This window comes from Pecten maximus, chromosome 4 (genome assembly GCF_902652985.1).
Source record: "Pecten maximus chromosome 4, xPecMax1.1, whole genome shotgun sequence".
NCBI lineage: Eukaryota > Metazoa > Mollusca > Bivalvia > Pectinida > Pectinidae > Pecten > Pecten maximus.
Genome location: NC_047018.1, coordinates 12,905,620 through 12,923,200, shown reverse-complemented (window position 1 = coordinate 12,923,200; position 17,581 = coordinate 12,905,620). Strand labels below are relative to the sequence as shown.

Genomic DNA, 17,581 nt, shown 5'->3' with positions numbered 1-17,581 from the left:
CTAATTAGTATTAATATCGACACCCAAACACTACAGAGGGGCTGACCTGTCTAATTAGTATTAATATCGACACCCAAACACTACAGAGGGGCTGACCTGTCTAATTAGTATTAATATCGACACCCAAACACTACAGAGGGGCTGACCTGTCTAATTAGTATTAATATTAACACCTAAACACTACAGAGGGGCTGACCTGTCTAATTAGTATTAATATCGACACCCAAACACTTCAGAGGGGCTGACCTGTCTAATTAGTATTAATATCGACACCCAAACACTACAGAGGGGCTGACCTGTCTAATTAGTATTAATATTAACACCCAAACACTACAGAGGGGCTGACCTGTCTAATTAGTATTAATATTGACACCCAAACACTACAGAGGGGCTGACCTGTCTAATTAGTATTAATATCGACACCCAAACACTACAGAGGGGCTGACCTGTCTAATTAGTATTAATATCGACACCCAAACACTACAGAGGGGCTGACAGACTGAATTTTCAGCATTTATTTTTCTACAGTTGCAGATATAAATCTTTCAGATGTAACATGAGAATCTCAATGGCAAGTTTTGACCAATACTTCTAATACCATCTGGCAATTTAGTATATTGAGGGGTTCAGGGTGCTGACATCAACTTTCTACCAACAGGTTGGCATGCAGTCGGACTGCTTTCTGCTAGATAAAACATTGAAATGCAGATTTTTAGGTCATCTGACCCAAAGGGTCAGGATGACCTATAGTCATCGTGCTTCGTCCGTCGTCGTCCGCCGTCCGCCGTCCGCCGTGCGCCGTCCGTAAACTTTTTCTTTCAAAACGCTACTCCTCCTTAACGCTTGGGTGGATTACTTCCAAATTTGGTTTGAAGCATCATTGGGGGAGGGCAATCATATTTTATATAAATGAGGCTGGTCTGACCCCTGGGGCCAGAAGGGCGGGGCCCCAAAAAGGGAACTTAGGTGAATATTGCTATAAAATCCTACTCCTCCTTTACCCTTAGGTGGAGTACAACTAAATTTGGTGTGAAACATCATTGGGGGAGGGCGGTCATATTTTATATAAATGAAGTTGGTGTGACCCCTGGGGCCTGAGGGGCGGGGCCCCAAAAGGGGAACTTTGATGAAATTTTGCTATAAAATCCTACTCCTCCTTAACCCTTTAGTGGATTTCAACCAGATATGTTGTGAAACATCATTTGGGGAGGGCGGTCATATTTTATATAAATGAGGCTGGTGTGACCACTAGGGCCTGAGGGGCGGGGCCCCAAATGGGGAACTTTGATGAAATTTTGCTATAAAATCCTACTCCTCCTTAACCCTTTAGTGGATTTCAACCAGATATGTTGTGAAACATCATTTGGGGAGGGCGGTCATATTTTATATAAATGAGGCTAGTGTGACCCCTGGGGCCTGAGGGGTGGGGCCCCAAATGGGGAACTTTGATGAAATTTTGCTATAAAATCCTACTCCTCCTTAACCCTTTAGTAGATTTCAACCAGATATGTTGTGAAACATCATTGGGGGAGGGTGGTCATATTTTATATAAATGAGGCTGGTGTGAGCCCTGGGGCCAGAGTGACGGGCCCAAAAAAGGGAACTTTGATGAAATTTTGCTATAAAATCCTACTCGTCCTTAACCCTTTGGTGGATTTCAACCAGATATTGTGTGAAACATCATTGGTGGTGGGTGGTCATATTTTATATAAATGAGGCTGGTGTGGCCCCTGGGGCCAGAGGGGCGGGGCCCCAAAAGGGGAACTTTGATGAAATTTTGCTGTAAAATCCTACTCCTCCTAACACCCATAGTGAATTATTACCAAATTTGGTGTGAAACATCATTGGAGGAGGACAATCATATTTTATATAAATGAGGCTGGTTTGACCCCTAGGGCCAGAGGGGCGGGGCCCCAAAAGGGGAACTTTGGTGAATTTTTGCTATAAATCCTACTTCTCTCTAACCGTTGGGTGGATTAATACGAAATATGGTGTGAAACATCCTTTGGGAAGGATGGTCATATTTTATATAAACGAGGCTAGTGTGACCCCTGGGGCCTGAGGGGCAGGGCCCCAAAAGGGGAACTTTGGTGAATATTTGCTGTTAAATCCTAATCCTCCCTAACCTTTTGGTGGATTACAACCAAATTTGATGTGAAACATAAGGTGACGGCAATCATATTTTTTAATGAGACAGGTTTGACCCCTGGGGAAAAAAAGATGGGGCAAAAGGAGCGCTTAGGTTAAACATTTCTTAAAAATGCAATTCCTCCTTAATGCCTGAATTGATTACAACCATATTTAGTATGAAACATCATTGGGGAAAGGCAATCCTAATTGATATAAATGAGTCTTGTCTGACCCATTGGGACAGAGGGGCATGCCCCAAAAATGGGAACTTGGCTAAAATTTTGCTTTATGATGCTGCTCTTCCTGGACAAGCTAAATGGATAAAAACCAAATTTGATCTAAAACATAACTGGCTGCGATAAATAATTTATGGTAATAATGCTGGATTGGGGTGTGTGTCCCTGCTGTGAGTGTAAGTGTTTGTCAGATGACCGTTAAGGCCCATGGGCCTCTTGTTCTTAATAAAACTTTTTCCCAACCATAATTTAGTCTGAATCGAAACAAAGTGTTGATGGTTACCCAGAAAACTTTGTTGTGTCAAACTTAACAGAATTTTTGCACACCATTTAGCACATGTAATAGACATCTGAAACATTTTAGGTTACATGAGCCCAATATTTATCATACAATGTATTTTAGAGAATGTAGATAAACTACAATGCAATTACAGAAACACCTATACAGCTGTTTTAAGGTTCTAATTATGTAAATAGGTCAATGAAGTTGTATATTTAGACATGACTGATGTCCTAAATTCCTATATACTACTTCTTATATGCTACATCATTGGACAGTAACAGATATTTATGAAATGAATTTATGCAGATTAGGCATGTACATTTACATATTTTCAATAAATCATAAATAAATGACATGTACATGTAGCATGGCATGTTTAGCTGATCATGAGCACAGTTATATAAAGGAATTAGGTAGGATGTACCATGTGTGAGATAGAACAGTTAAATAAAGGAATTAGGTAGGATGTACCATGTGTGAGATAGGACAGTTATATAAAGGAATTAGGTAGGATGTACCATGTGTGAGATATAGGACAGTTATATAAAGGAATTAGGTAGGATGTACCATGTGTGAGATAGAACAGTTATATAAAGGAATTAGGTAGGATGTACCATGTGTGAGATAGAACAGTTATATAAAGGAATTAGGTAGGATGTACCATGTGTGAGATAGAACAGTTATATAAAGGAATTAGGTAGGATGTACCATGTGTGAGATAGGACAGTTATATAAAGGAATTAGGTAGGATGTACCATGTGTGAGATAGCAGTTAAATAAAGGAATTAGGTAGGATGTACCATGTGTGAGATAGGACAGTTATATAAAGGAATTAGGTAGGATGTACCTTGTGTGAGATAGCACAGTTATATAAAGGAATTAGGTAGGATGTACCTTGTGTGAGATAGCACAGTTATATAAAGGAATTAGGTAGGATGTACCATGTGTGAGATAGCAGTTAAATAAAGGAATTAGGTAGGATGTACCATGTGTGAGATAGGACAGTTATATAAAGGAATTAGGTAGGATGTACCATGTGTGAGATAGGACAGTTATATAAAGGAATTAGGTAGGATGTACCTTGTGTGAGATAGCACAGTTATATAAAGGAATTAGGTAGGATGTACCTTGTGTGAGATAGCAGTTAAATAAAGGAATTAGGTAGGATGTACCTTGTGTGAGATAGCACAGTTATATAAAGGAATTAGGTAGGATGTACCTTGTGTGAGATAGCACAGTTATATAAAGGAATTAGGTAGGATGTACCTTGTGTGAGATAGCACAGTTATATAAAGGAATTAGGTAGGATGTACCATGTGTGAGATAGCACAGTTATATAAAGGAATTAGGTAGGAATGTACCATGTGTGAGATAGAACAGTTATATAAAGGAATTAGGTAGGATGTACCATGTGTGAGATAGAACAGTTATATAAAGGAATTAGGTAGGATGTACCTTGTGTGAGAAATGAGAGATATAAGAATTAGGTAGGGTGTACCATATGAGAAATGACAGATATAAGAATTAGGTAGAGTGTACCATATGAGAAATCACAGATATAAGAATTAGGTAGGATGTACCATATGAGAATTGACAGATATAAGAATTAGGTAGAGTGTACCATATGAGAAATCACAGATATAAGAATTAGGTAGGGTGTACCGTGTGAGAAATGACAGATATAAGAATTAGGTAGGGTGTACCGTGTGTTATATTATGTATTTTACTTACAGATATAAGAATTAGGTAGGGTGTACCGTGTGTTATATTATGTATTTTAGATAACATGGTGTTAAACTACAAACTGTTTGATTGTTTATTTTGGAGAGAACTAGGATTGTTCCACTGCCAACAAAGTATGGCCATCTTGTTTTGAGAGATTAGAAAGTTGAGATGAGGTATTTTTTATGTAAACAAGAACATAGCATCTCTTTATCTATCATCAGACATCACATATTGCTTCCCCCAGATATACATCAGTACCAGGTTTTGGCTCTAAATCCTTTAAAAAAGTAATGCAGACAAGATGACTAATAGAACTAGTTCAGGGAGATTACCTCGAGAAACTCATTTAAATGTATAAAGTTATGTTTCCCTCATTTATGTGGCCTTTAGTAAAGTGTGACAACACAGAGTAACTGACCAGTATTGTACGTATGACAACTGACCAGTACTACATGGCAACTGACCGGTAGTGTGTACATACAACTGACCAGTATTGTATGCTAACTGACCAGTCTTGTATGACATCTAGCCAGTAATGTATGACAACTGACTGGTATTGTTTGACAACTGACTGGTATTGTATGACAACTGACTGGTATTGTATGACAACTTAATGATATAGTATGACAACTGACTGGTATAGTATGACAACTGACTGATATTGTATGACAACTGACTGGTATAGTATGACAACTGACTGATACTACATGACAACTGACGGGTATGACATGACAACTGACTGATATACAATTGTATGACAACTGACTGGTTTTGTATGACAACTTACTGATATTGCATGACAACTGACTGGTATTGTATGACAACTGGCTGGTATTGTATGACAACTGACCATTAATGTATGAGAGCTGACTGATATTGTATGACAGCTGACTGGTATTACATGACAACTGACCAGTAATGTATTACAACTGACTGGTATTGTATGACTACTGACTGGTATTGTATGACAACTGACTGGTATTTTATGACAACTGACTGGTATTGTATGATTACTGACTGGTATTGTATGACAACTGACTGGTATTGTATGACTACTGACTGGTATTGTATGACAACTGACTGGTATTGTATGACAACTGACTGGTATTGTATGACAACTACAGGTATTGACATGATTGACAAGCCAAAATACAATGTGTCTTGGTACATGTATACACAAAAATTAAGACCTGCACATTGATGAAGTTCACCTAAATTGCTTTCAAGCAGAATACCAATTGGCATTCTGCATTCATACATATATTCATGAACTACAACCATGCTACATGTTAAGATGTGGTAGTATCAGATCTATACAACAACAATGAAAATGTCAATCTATCCCGGCCTTGAAAACATCACAAGACCTACCTTCACATGTTTAGTATTAATCTTCAAATCAAATCTTTTTTACGGAGATTCATTAATCCACTGACTACAAAGATTCACTCACAACTTGACCTGGGGATAGCCCTTCCTTTTCATACAAATCTCATTTTGGGGCAAAGCACACGTACAGCCTTAAAGTTTATTGTATAATTTGTCTGAATGTCCAGCCCTCATTCACATGCTCATAACTTCACTACATGTAGTATATCTGCTCATATTGGAACTTGGTATTTAAAAAATAAAGTTGAAATTTTACCCCTTTATGTTGGAAATATCAAATGTCAAATTATATCAATGATGAAAACAGTAACCAGGTCATTGCCTCCTGTATGTCACAAAAGATTCATCTCAACAGTTCTGTTATGATAACACATATATGATGACTTAAGTCTCAGCAAAAATATTATCCACCATGGGTCATAAAATGGCCTTTATGGCAACTTCTTGTTCATAAATAGCATAGGTAAAAGTTTGTATGTACCCAATCCTGTCCAGATAAGATTCCAGCAATCAATATCATTTTCATTTGGAGTAGAATATGGTTATTGTGTATCCGACCTTCAGATGAAATCTCAAGGTGAACAGAAAAGATGCTGAACTGGAAAAATATGCTAAAGCTATGATGATGTTGGTGATGTTAGGATAAACAAGAGTGATGGTTAGTTAATGTGGAAGTTGTCAGTGTTAATTGGAGAACAAATACCTGACAAACTGACAAGGGGAAACATTGGCTCAACCTGAGGAGGTAAAACATGTGTTCAGGGGCTTAATTTTGTAGTTATGGCTGTTCTCAGGACCTGATGGTGATTGGCAAACGACCCTTTGTCTATAGGCCAAATAGATTTTGACCTTTCTAGTAGTACAGAACTGTATACTGCATGTAATTCACAGGATCATCCTATTTTTAAAATGCACTTGGTTTCAGTATGTCAATTGATTTCTGCAATTTATTGTAAACATTGACAACCACAAATTAGTTTCAGGAATTGAAAAAGGCACCATTGTTTAATGATATATATGTAGATGCATTGCATGTACCAAATAAAATGGCATCATACAACTCTACATGTGTCAACAAATTGTAACTTTCCAATAGTAACAAAATAAATTGTAACCCTCGAATAATAACAAAACAAATTGTTACCCTCCAATAGTAACAAACAGATTGTTACCCTCCAATAGTAACAAACAGATTGTTACCCTCCAATAGTAACAAACAAACTGTAATCCTCCAATAGTAACAAAACATATTGTAAATTTTCAATAGTAACAAAACATATTGTAACTCTCCAATAGTAACAAACTGTAACCCTCCAATAGTAACAAACAAATTGTAACCCTCCAATAGTAACAAAACAAATTGTAACCCTCCAATAGTAACAAACAAACTGTAATCCTCCAATAGTAACAAACAAATTGTAACCCTCCAATAGTAACAAACAAATTGTAACCCTCCGATAGTAACAAAACATATTGTAACCCTCCAATAGTAACAAACAAACTGTAATCCTCCAATAGTAACAAACAAATTGTAACCCTCCAATAGTAACAAACAAATTGTAACCCTCCGATAGTAACAAACAGATTGTAACCCTCCAATAGTAACAAACAAACTGTAATCCTCCAATAGTAACAAACAAATTGTAATCATCCAATAGTAACAAACAAATTGTAACCCTCCAATAGTAACAAACAAATTGTAACCCTCTGATAGTAACAAAACATATTGTAACCCTCCAATAGTAACAAACAAACTGTAATCCTCCAATAGTAACAAACAAATTGTAACCCTCCAATAGTAACAAACAAATTGTAACCCTCCGATAGTAACAAAACATATTGTAACCCTCCAATAGTAACAAACAAACTGTAATCCTCCAATAGTAACAAACAAATTGTAACCCTCCAATAGTAACAAACAAATTGTAACCCTCCAATAGTAACAAAATGAATTGTTACCCTCCAAAAGTAACAAAACAGATTGTAACCGTCCAATAGTAACAAAACAGATTGTAACCCTCCAATAGTAACAAAACAAACTGTAATCCTTCAATAGTAACAAAACAGATTGTGAATTTCCAATAGTAACAAAACAAACTGTAACCATCCAATAGTAATAAAAATAAATGGTAACCCTCCGATAGTAACAAAACATATCGTAACCCTCCGATAGTAACAAAACAAATTGTTACCCTCCAATAGTAATAAAACAAATGGTAACCCTCCAATAGTAACAAACAGATTGTAGCCCTTTGATAGTAACAAAACAAATTGTTACCCTCCAATAGTAATAAAACAAATGGTAACCCTCCAATAGTAACAAACAGATTGTAACCCTTTGATAGTAACAAACAGATTGTAACCCTCCAATAGTAACAAACATATTGTAACCCTCCAATAGTAACAAACAGATTGTAACCATCCAATAGTAACAAAACATATTGTAACCCTCCAATAGTAACAAACAAATTGTAACCCTCCAATAGTAACAAACAGATTGTAACCCTCCAATAGTAACAAAACAGATTGTAACCCTCCAATAGTAACAAAATTAATTGTAACCCTCCAATAGTAACAAAACAAATTGTAACCCTCCAATAGTAACAAAACAGATTGTAACCCTCCAATAGTAACAAAACAAACTGTAATCCTTCAATAGCAACAAAACATATTTTGAATTTCCAAATAGTAACAAAACAAACTGTAACCATCCAATAGTAATAAAAAACAAATGGTAACCCTCCGATAGTAACAAAACATATTGTAACCCTCCGATAGTAACAAAACAAATTGTTACCCTCCAATAGTAATAAAACAAATGGTAACCCTCCAATAGTAATAAACAGATTGTAACCCTCCAAAAGTTACCCTCTACTAGGTACAAAACAATAGTGACAACAATAGGTGATATTTTGGTGATAGAAGTCCCATGATCACATCAGATCTACAACTCTTATCTAGTGATACATCTTCCTTCTATCATCTGCCTTTTGCTGGGTCCCTACAGGGAACTCATCAAATGGATATATAGTATGCTGACTGGATAAATATTTGATAATGATGTATGAAGCTAGACATTATGAAATGTTGGAACAACTACACAAAACCTGGTGTCTCCTAGGTAGCCAACAGTAGGTCATCAGTCACAACTTAACATACCAGGTATAGCAATGAAATATGGATGTTGGGTAATTATTAAGAATTACAAATTCATATTTGTCTTAAGTTAAAATTGTAGTAACAGGTATGTCATCAAGGTCACAATCACAAAACAAGCAGTAATACCAGATTTTATGCTGCCACCATTTGTCCAGTAAAATCTGATGTTAAACTGCCACCATTGTCCAGTAAAATCTAACGTTATATTGCCACCATTTGTCCAGAAAAATCTGATGTTTTACCACAACCATTGTCCAGTAAAATCTGACATTTTACCGCCGCCATTGTGCAGTAAAATTTAACATTATATTGCCACCGTTGTCCAGTTAAATCTAATGTTATACAGCCACCATTTGTCCAGTAAAATCTGACGTTATACCACCACCATTGTCCAGTAAAATCTGACGTTATACAGCCACCATTTGTCCAGTAAAATCTGATGTTATACCGCCACCATTTGTCCAGTAAAATCTGATGTTATACAGCCACCATTTGTCCAGTAAAATCTGACGTTATACCGCCACCATTGTCCAGTAAAATCTAATGTTATACCGCCACCATTGTCCAGTTAAATCTGACGTTATACCACCACCATTTGTCCAGTAAAATCTGATGTTATACCGCCACCATTTGTCCAGTAAAATCTGATGTTATACAGCCACCATTTGTCCAGTAAAATCTGACGTTATACCGCCACCATTGTCCAGTAAAATCTGACGTTATACCACCACCATTGTCCAGTAAAATCTGACGTTATACCACCACCATTGTCCAGTAAAATCTGACGTTATACCGCCACCATTGTCCTGTAAAATCTGACGTTATACCGCCACCATTGTCCTGTAAAATCTGACGTTATACCGCCACCATTTGTCCAGTAAAATCTGACGTTATACCGCCACCATTGTCCAGTAAAATCTGACGTTATACCACCACCATTGTCCAGTAAAATCTGACGTTATACCACCACCATTGTCCAGTAAAATCTGACGTTATACCGCCACCATTGTCCTGTAAAATCTGACGTTATACCGCCACCATTGTCCTGTAAAATCTGACGTTATACCACCACCATTGTCCTGTAAAATCTGACGTTATACCGCCACCATTTGTCCAGTAAAATCTGACGTTATACCGCCACCATTGTCCTGTAAAATCTGACGTTATACCACCACCATTTGTCCAGTAAAATCTGACGTTATACCGCCACCATTGTCCAGTAAAATCTGACGTTATACCGCCACCATTGTCCAGTAAAATCTGACGTTTTACAGCCACCATTGTCCTGTAAAATGTTGATATTATGCTGTCATCATTTTCCCAGTCAAACATGTTATACAGCCACTATTTGTTCAATGAAGCTTTCTATATACCGTACTACGACAATTCGTACAATAAAATATTGTTTTAAATGCACTCAGCAATATATGAAGGGACATTTTTAAAAACACCACATATTTAAGGAATTGTTAGAATTAAAGAATTGGTATTACATAGTAGTGGATTGATCATGAGACCTTCAGTTCTAATTAGCATCAGACAAGCTGCCAGAAGCAATCATCCATCATGTATATATGGGAAATATTTGACATTGACAAAAAATCATTTAGGAAATAAACTAGAACAATGCTGAATTATGGTGATTTGAAATGCTATTATATTTACCGTTCTCCCGGAAAGTACATTTCCTGATCTTGGCTCAGATCAATATTGATGTGTTTCACATTATTGGATATTTGAAGGTGAGGATGAAATTTGAGAATGAATGTGTTTTGTGGTGTTTTACATTGAAATGAAGTTAGCACTTTGCCTTGGAGAATGTTGTGTACTGGCCTGTAGCTGTTTGAGTTTAATTATCAGCATGCTTCCGGCCTTACCATCTAGAAAATTCATTTCCAGTTTCGGCTGAGACCTGCGGTAGAGTTGGCCTGCTGATTTACCTAGTGTTATACGGACAGGAAACACAAAATAATGTTTGATTTTACATATTGAATTATTTGAGAAACTTCTGTATTCATGATTGGCCAAGCAAGTAAATGTTGTTGAATAAACATCAGTTCCTTATTTATAAATCTATAATCCATTAATGCTGCTCATTTCTTGTCTCTACATATTCTGTGAGAGACTGTGTAACCTCTTGTTATACTGGCCCAGCCTAACACATGTAACCACTTGTTATACTGGCCCAGCCTAACACATGTAATCTCTTGTTATACTGGCCCAGCCTAACACATGTAACCACTTGTTATACTGGTCCAGCCTCACACATATAACCACTTGCTATACTGGCCCAGCCTAACACATGTAACCACTTGTTATACTGGTCCAGCCTAACACATGTAACTACTTGTTATACTGGCCCAGCCTAACACATGTGACCACTTGTTATACTGGCCCAGCCTAACACATGTAACCACTTGTTATACTGGCCCAGCCTAACACATGTAAACACTTGTTATACTGGCCCAGCCTAACACATGTAATCTCTTGTTATACTGGCCCAGCCTAACACATGTATCCACTTGTTATACTGGCCCAGCCTAACACATGTAACCACTTGTTATACTGGTCCAGCCTAACACATGTAACCACTTGTTATACTGGTCCAGCCTAACACATGTAACCACTTGTTATACTGGCCCAGCCTAACACATGTAACTACTTGTTATACTGGTCCAGCCTAACACATGTAACTACTTGTTATACTGGCCCAGCCTAACACATGTAACCACTTGTTATACTGGCCCAGCCTAACACATGTAACCACTTGTTATACTGGTCCAGCCTAACACATGTAACCACTTGTTATACTGGCCCAGCCTAACACATGTAACCACTTGTTATACTGGCCCAGCCTAACACATGTAATCACTTGTTATACTGGCCAAGCCTAACACATGTAACCACTTGTTATACTGGCCCAGCCTAACACATGTAACCACTTGTTATACTGGTCCAGCCTCGCACATATAAGTCATCACTTATACTCAATTCAGATATAAAAATTGAGACCAACTGTTGAGCAAGGCTTGGCCATTAAATAAAGGACAGATAGCTTGGAGAACACTGTGACACACATATCTGTAGATGCGTTCTGATTGGATGACACAGTGGTCTGATAGCAGCCGATCATAGACATGTACCTGATGATGTGTGATGATAATTTGTGTGGGAACCCCTCTTTTGTACATACAAACCAACTTCACCAACAGTTGTTTTAAGTCATTTTTAGCATGTTACTGGTGACAATTCTACCTTGAGTTGTGTTCTCTGAATTGTCGCCTTGGGCCCTGTAACACAAAAAAATGTAATACTGCCTCTATTTCATTTGGCATAACATTTTTATCTAGGACCTGACATTTAACAGTGTCACATGTGGGCAAGTCTGCTTCAGAAACATTTTGGTGTTTGTTTCGAATTCCAATTGATTCTTGTATCAAACTTGATGGAGCACAGACCCAGTTTCAGCTTTGATGGCGAGATGACACTGACTTATGTAGGATTCTGCTGTTATTTAATCATTCTGTTGGAAGATGTCGAAATATATTTTCACTAATAAAAGAAAATGAGTCACAGAGATGATAAAATACATTAGTGTAGACTACAATAAATCTTCTCTATGAACAATGTTCATGATAAATAATTTCCTTTGTATACATTAATTAGTAAACAATTTTTATGGCAGTATAAAGAATAATTTATTTTCATTTAAAAAAAAAAGCAAACCTAATCTGAAAAAAAAATAATAATTATGTGACAGATAGCACCTACCTGTAAAGAATACATGATACAAACAATGAAAAATAGTAATGCTCACAAGATACTGCTGAGCAAAAGATAATGATGTACATTAGGATACTGTTAGACTGTGATATAATGATGTACATTAGGATACTGTAAGACTGTGATATAATGATGTACATTAGGATACTGTTAGACTGAGATGTAATGATGTACATCAGGATACTGTTAGACTGAGATGTAATGATGTACATCAGGATACTGTTAGACTGAGATGTAATGATGTACATCAGGATACTGTTAGACTGAGATGTAATGATGTACATTAGGATACTGTTACCCCAGTACACCCTTTGGACTCCTGGTGTACCCCAGTACACCCTTTGGACTCCCGTTGTACCCCAGTACACCCTTTGGACTCCCGTTGTACCCCAGTACACCCTTTGGACTCCTGGTGTACCCCAGTACACCCTTTGGACTCCTGTTGTACCCCAGTACACCCTATGGACTCCTGTTGTACCCCAGTACACCCTTTGGACTCCTGGTGTACCCCAGTACACCCTTTGGACTCCTGTTGTACTCCAGTACACCCTTTGGACTCCTGGTGTACCGCAGTACACCCTTTGGACTCCTGGTGTACCCCAGTACACCCTTTGGACTCCTGGTGTACCCCAGTACACCCTATTGACTCCTGGTGTTCCCCAGTACACCCTATGGACTCCTGGTGTACCCCAGTACACCCTTTGGACTCCTGTTGTACCCCAGTACACCCTATGGACTCCTTGTGTACCCCAGTACACCCTTTGGACTCCTGGTGTACCCCAGTACACCCTTTGGACTCCTGTTGTACCCCAGTACACCCTTTGGACTCCTGGTGTACCGCAGTACACCCTTTGGACTCCTGGTGTACCCCAGTACACCCTTTGGACTCCTGGTGTACCCCAGTACACCCTATTGACTCCTGGTGTTCCCCAGTACACCCTATGGACTCCTTGTGTACCCCAGTACACCCTATGGACTCCTTGTGTACCCCAGTACACCCTATGGACTCCTGTTGTACCCCAGTACACCCTTTGGACTCCTGGTGTACCCCAGTACACCCTTTGGACTCCTGGTGTACCCCAGTACACCCTTTGGACTCCTGTTGTACCCCAGTACACCCTTTGGACTCCTGGTGTACCGCAGTACACCCTTTGGACTCCTGGTGTACCCCAGTACACCCTTTGGACTCCTGGTGTACCCCAGTACACCCTTTGGACTCCCGTTGTACCCCAGTACACCCTATTGACTCCTGGTGTTCCCCAGTACACCCTATGGACTCCTGGTGTACCCCAGTAACCCTTTGGACTCCTGGTGTACCGCAGTACACCCTTTGGACTCCTGGTGTACCCCAGTACACGCTTTGGACTCCTGGTGTACCCCAGTACACCCTATGGACTCCTTGTGTACCCCAGTACACCCTATGGACTCCTGGAATCCTCCAGTATACCCTATGGACTTCTTGTGTACCCCAGTACACACTATGGACTCCTGGAGTTCCCCAGTATACCCTATTGACTCCCGATGTGTCCCAGTATACCCTATGGACTCCCGGTGTACCCCAGTACACACTATGGACTCCTGGAGTTCCCCAGTATACCCTATGGACTCCTAGATTTCCTCAGCAGCCTTTACACTTGTAGAGTTTCTGGCCTCCATATTGTACCTTCCCTGACATTTATCCAGGCTATAGGATCCAGTTCCATTGTTGAGGTGTTTGTTTAAATGTTATAATTACAGGTTGGCGTGTGTAAGAGGGGATGTGGTGGAGGTGTCTGTTCTATATGTTATAATTACTCATCACTGTGTGTAATCAGGGGCTCTTGTGAAACTCATTAAGATATTGGAGAAGCAATTGTCACTTAGTCTAGATGAGGATGGTACAAGTGTGCTGTATTCTTATGGCTATTCCTTATTCCTGTGTTTTCTGTTAGCTTCCATATTGAATGTAAGACTGACATTGTTAGTCTACCATCGTCAGATGGTGAGCTATTAAAATTGTCTCTCTGTGGTCCATGGCCATCGTCTATCTGAGAAAGCTCTTAATGGATCTCTCTCTAATTTCAAGTGTAGGCCCTCCTTGGTCCCTAGATGTGCCTGTTCCATTTTGAGACAGATCGGAAAACAAGGTTGCAAACAGGTGGCCATTTTGAATTTTGACAGTTGAAGTTTGTTGTTGCTATTATATTTCTCAAATTTATTATGCAGGTTCTTCTTATTTTCAAATGATTAAGAGGAAGAATAGAAAAGTAAAGAAAAGATCAGTTTTACAGAGATGCAATAAAGGTCATTCGATGGTGACCACCTGAAGATTCCTCTGGGATCTCTTGTTTAAGGTTGACATCAAGTTGCAGTACCCCTCTTGTGGGCAAGAAAGGTTTTATGACAGATATATAATAACATAAATGTATAATATAGTAGTCATGAAAGGGTAGTTAATTATAGGTATGTTTTATTAGTGGTATAATTAACCATTAATGTAAACTCACAGTTTTACTATTGTTATAATTAATCTTAAATGTTAACTCATGGTTTTAACTCATGGTTTTACTAGTGGTATATAATTAACCATTAATGTAAACTCACAGTTTTACAATTGTTATAATTAATCTTAAATGTTAACTCATGGTTTTAACTCATGGTTTTACTAGTGGTATAATTAACCATTAATGTTAACTCATGGTTTTACTAGTGGTATAATTAACCATTTATGTAAAACTGTAATGTTGGTTTATATCACCAAACCTTGAGAACATAGATAGCATAGGTATTTCACTTAGTGTGTTGACAAATGTTAGACTTTCTTGATATCAAAAATGTTGTTGCATGAAATAGGTGCTGAGTTAAACAAATTGGATATAAAAAGTTGAAGTCAGTATGTGTACATGGCATTAGGACCACCAAGCTGCTACAGAGGCTGAGAGAACCTCGCTCAAGTAGTACTAGACATGTGCTGCCTTATTCTACAGCTAAAAATTGACTCAACCATTCGCTGAAGCTTCCTTAAACAACATCCTGTACGAAAGGCTTGCATCTGTCAGAGAAGTATGTTAGCAGTAGCAAGCATCAAGAGGGCCAATACTTAACAGATCCATTTTCTCACTGATGGGGATTAGCTATCATTGAGATAATAATATCAGGGAGAGGCTTTATTTTACAACTTGTGGACCTTACACTAACGAGGAGAATCATTCAGGTGTGATATATTGGACAGATCTGACAAGGTAAGGCCCACTACATACACTGACACTCAGGTGGAACCTTTTTGAGAAGAAACTTGAATTTAAAGGTTTCCTCCATTCATATTATGTAAATCTGTCCATGAAATAGAAATCAATTTTATTAAGAATAACGTTTGTCAGACTTGAATGATGCATAGCTCGGATTTAGTTCACATTTCCTGCACAAGTTTGCAGATGGCAACCACAAAAATTTAGTATGCAATGTAAGAATACAAAAATGTATTATATTTGAAAGAAATATATTTAGATATGCGAAGCATGATTTATGACCAGAAATAGCACAGACTGTGTGTGTGATATAAGTGTATACACAGTATAGGATGATGATGATGATGATGCAGTACATCTCAACACATCACAACACAGGTTGGATCACTTATGAAGAATTGGCAAAATGATTTTCTAAAGACAAGAAGCTTGTTAAGTCTTGTCTTTGATTTAAACTAAAAAGCATGTCTTTGAAATTCTATAAATTTTAATTGCATGAATACAAACTAAGATTAAGAACTATAATCAGTGTCACCTGTACTTAGAAGGATAATGATGTCATTTGTACTTTAAAATTCAATTATGACATCACATATGATTGTAAGAATGCAATTGACAACATCACCTATAATTAAAAGTGTAATTGATGATGTCACTTTTAATAAGAAAACTGACGCTGATTCGTTGTGATTTCCAAATATGATTAATTCTTTTTGTCATACTCAAAAATCTGTATAAATGGTAAGTGTTGATCATGACAAAGGAAAAGCTTGTAGATTTGATTATAATGGTGTACATATATCTATCTGATGGTGATCAACGCTTGTGTCTTAAAAACAAAATCTCATCAGTGTCATGGTCATAAAATGAAATGGAAAATGATTTCCAATGCATGTTTCAGGTGAGGAAAACATTCTAATGTCATTCTGTTGATCAAGTCCAGTAATAGATGATAAGAATTGTTACAGAGGCTGAAATGTACATTACCTAATATTAGGACTATTTACATAGTAATAAGGGACTGTGGGCGTTTAATCAGCGTTACCTGTGGTTAAGTGAGGAAGGGGCCGTAAGGGCGAGGAGGAAAACATCAATATCAGTCATTCTACTATTACTATGCATAACTATCTTCACGTAGCTGGAAATATCGAACTGTCACTGGGCAGAAGATTTTTCTATTATGGTGGGCTGTTTTTGTCAGTGCCCCGAGACATGTGTCTATTCTTGTTCAATCAACCTACATCACCGTAGCCGTGTAGCAGTCATATTCTCACCTGTACTTCTAGATTTATAGAGTTTGGTGGTTGATATACTTTCATGACTGGACATTTGGTTGTGGCTTAGACCATGTAACTGACATTTAGCAAGTTCACCATAAATCTCTTTAAATCTTAGTTGGGCTGTATTACACACAATATGTCCTTATTGTACATATTACACACAAAATGTGCTTATTGTACATATTACACGCAAAATGTGCTTACTTAGCAAGTTCACAGTCAATTTCTTTGAATGTCTGTTGCAGTTGAGCTGTACATATTACACACAAAATATGCTTATTGTACATTTTATACACACAATGTGGATATTTTAATAAGATCACCATCAATTTCTCTAAATATTGGTTGAGCTGTATGTATTACACACAA

General features: G+C 37.8%; 1 protein-coding gene across 3 annotated transcripts in view; it reads left to right on the top strand.

The window, feature by feature from the left end:
- The window catches only part of LOC117325278 (neuronal calcium sensor 2-like), a 113,217-nt gene that overhangs the window by 30,136 nt on the left and 65,500 nt on the right, over positions 1-17,581 (top strand). Inside the window, exon 1 of one of the 3 annotated variants that reach the window (XM_033881391.1) lies at positions 15,732-15,926. The exons of 1 other annotated variant lie outside the window; for it this stretch is intronic. The gene's annotated coding sequence lies outside the window, so the exon portion shown is untranslated. Of the gene's footprint in view, positions 1-15,731; positions 15,927-16,291; positions 16,311-17,581 lie in introns of those variants that run through there. One more of the 3 variants, XM_033881393.1, reaches the window with a different exon arrangement.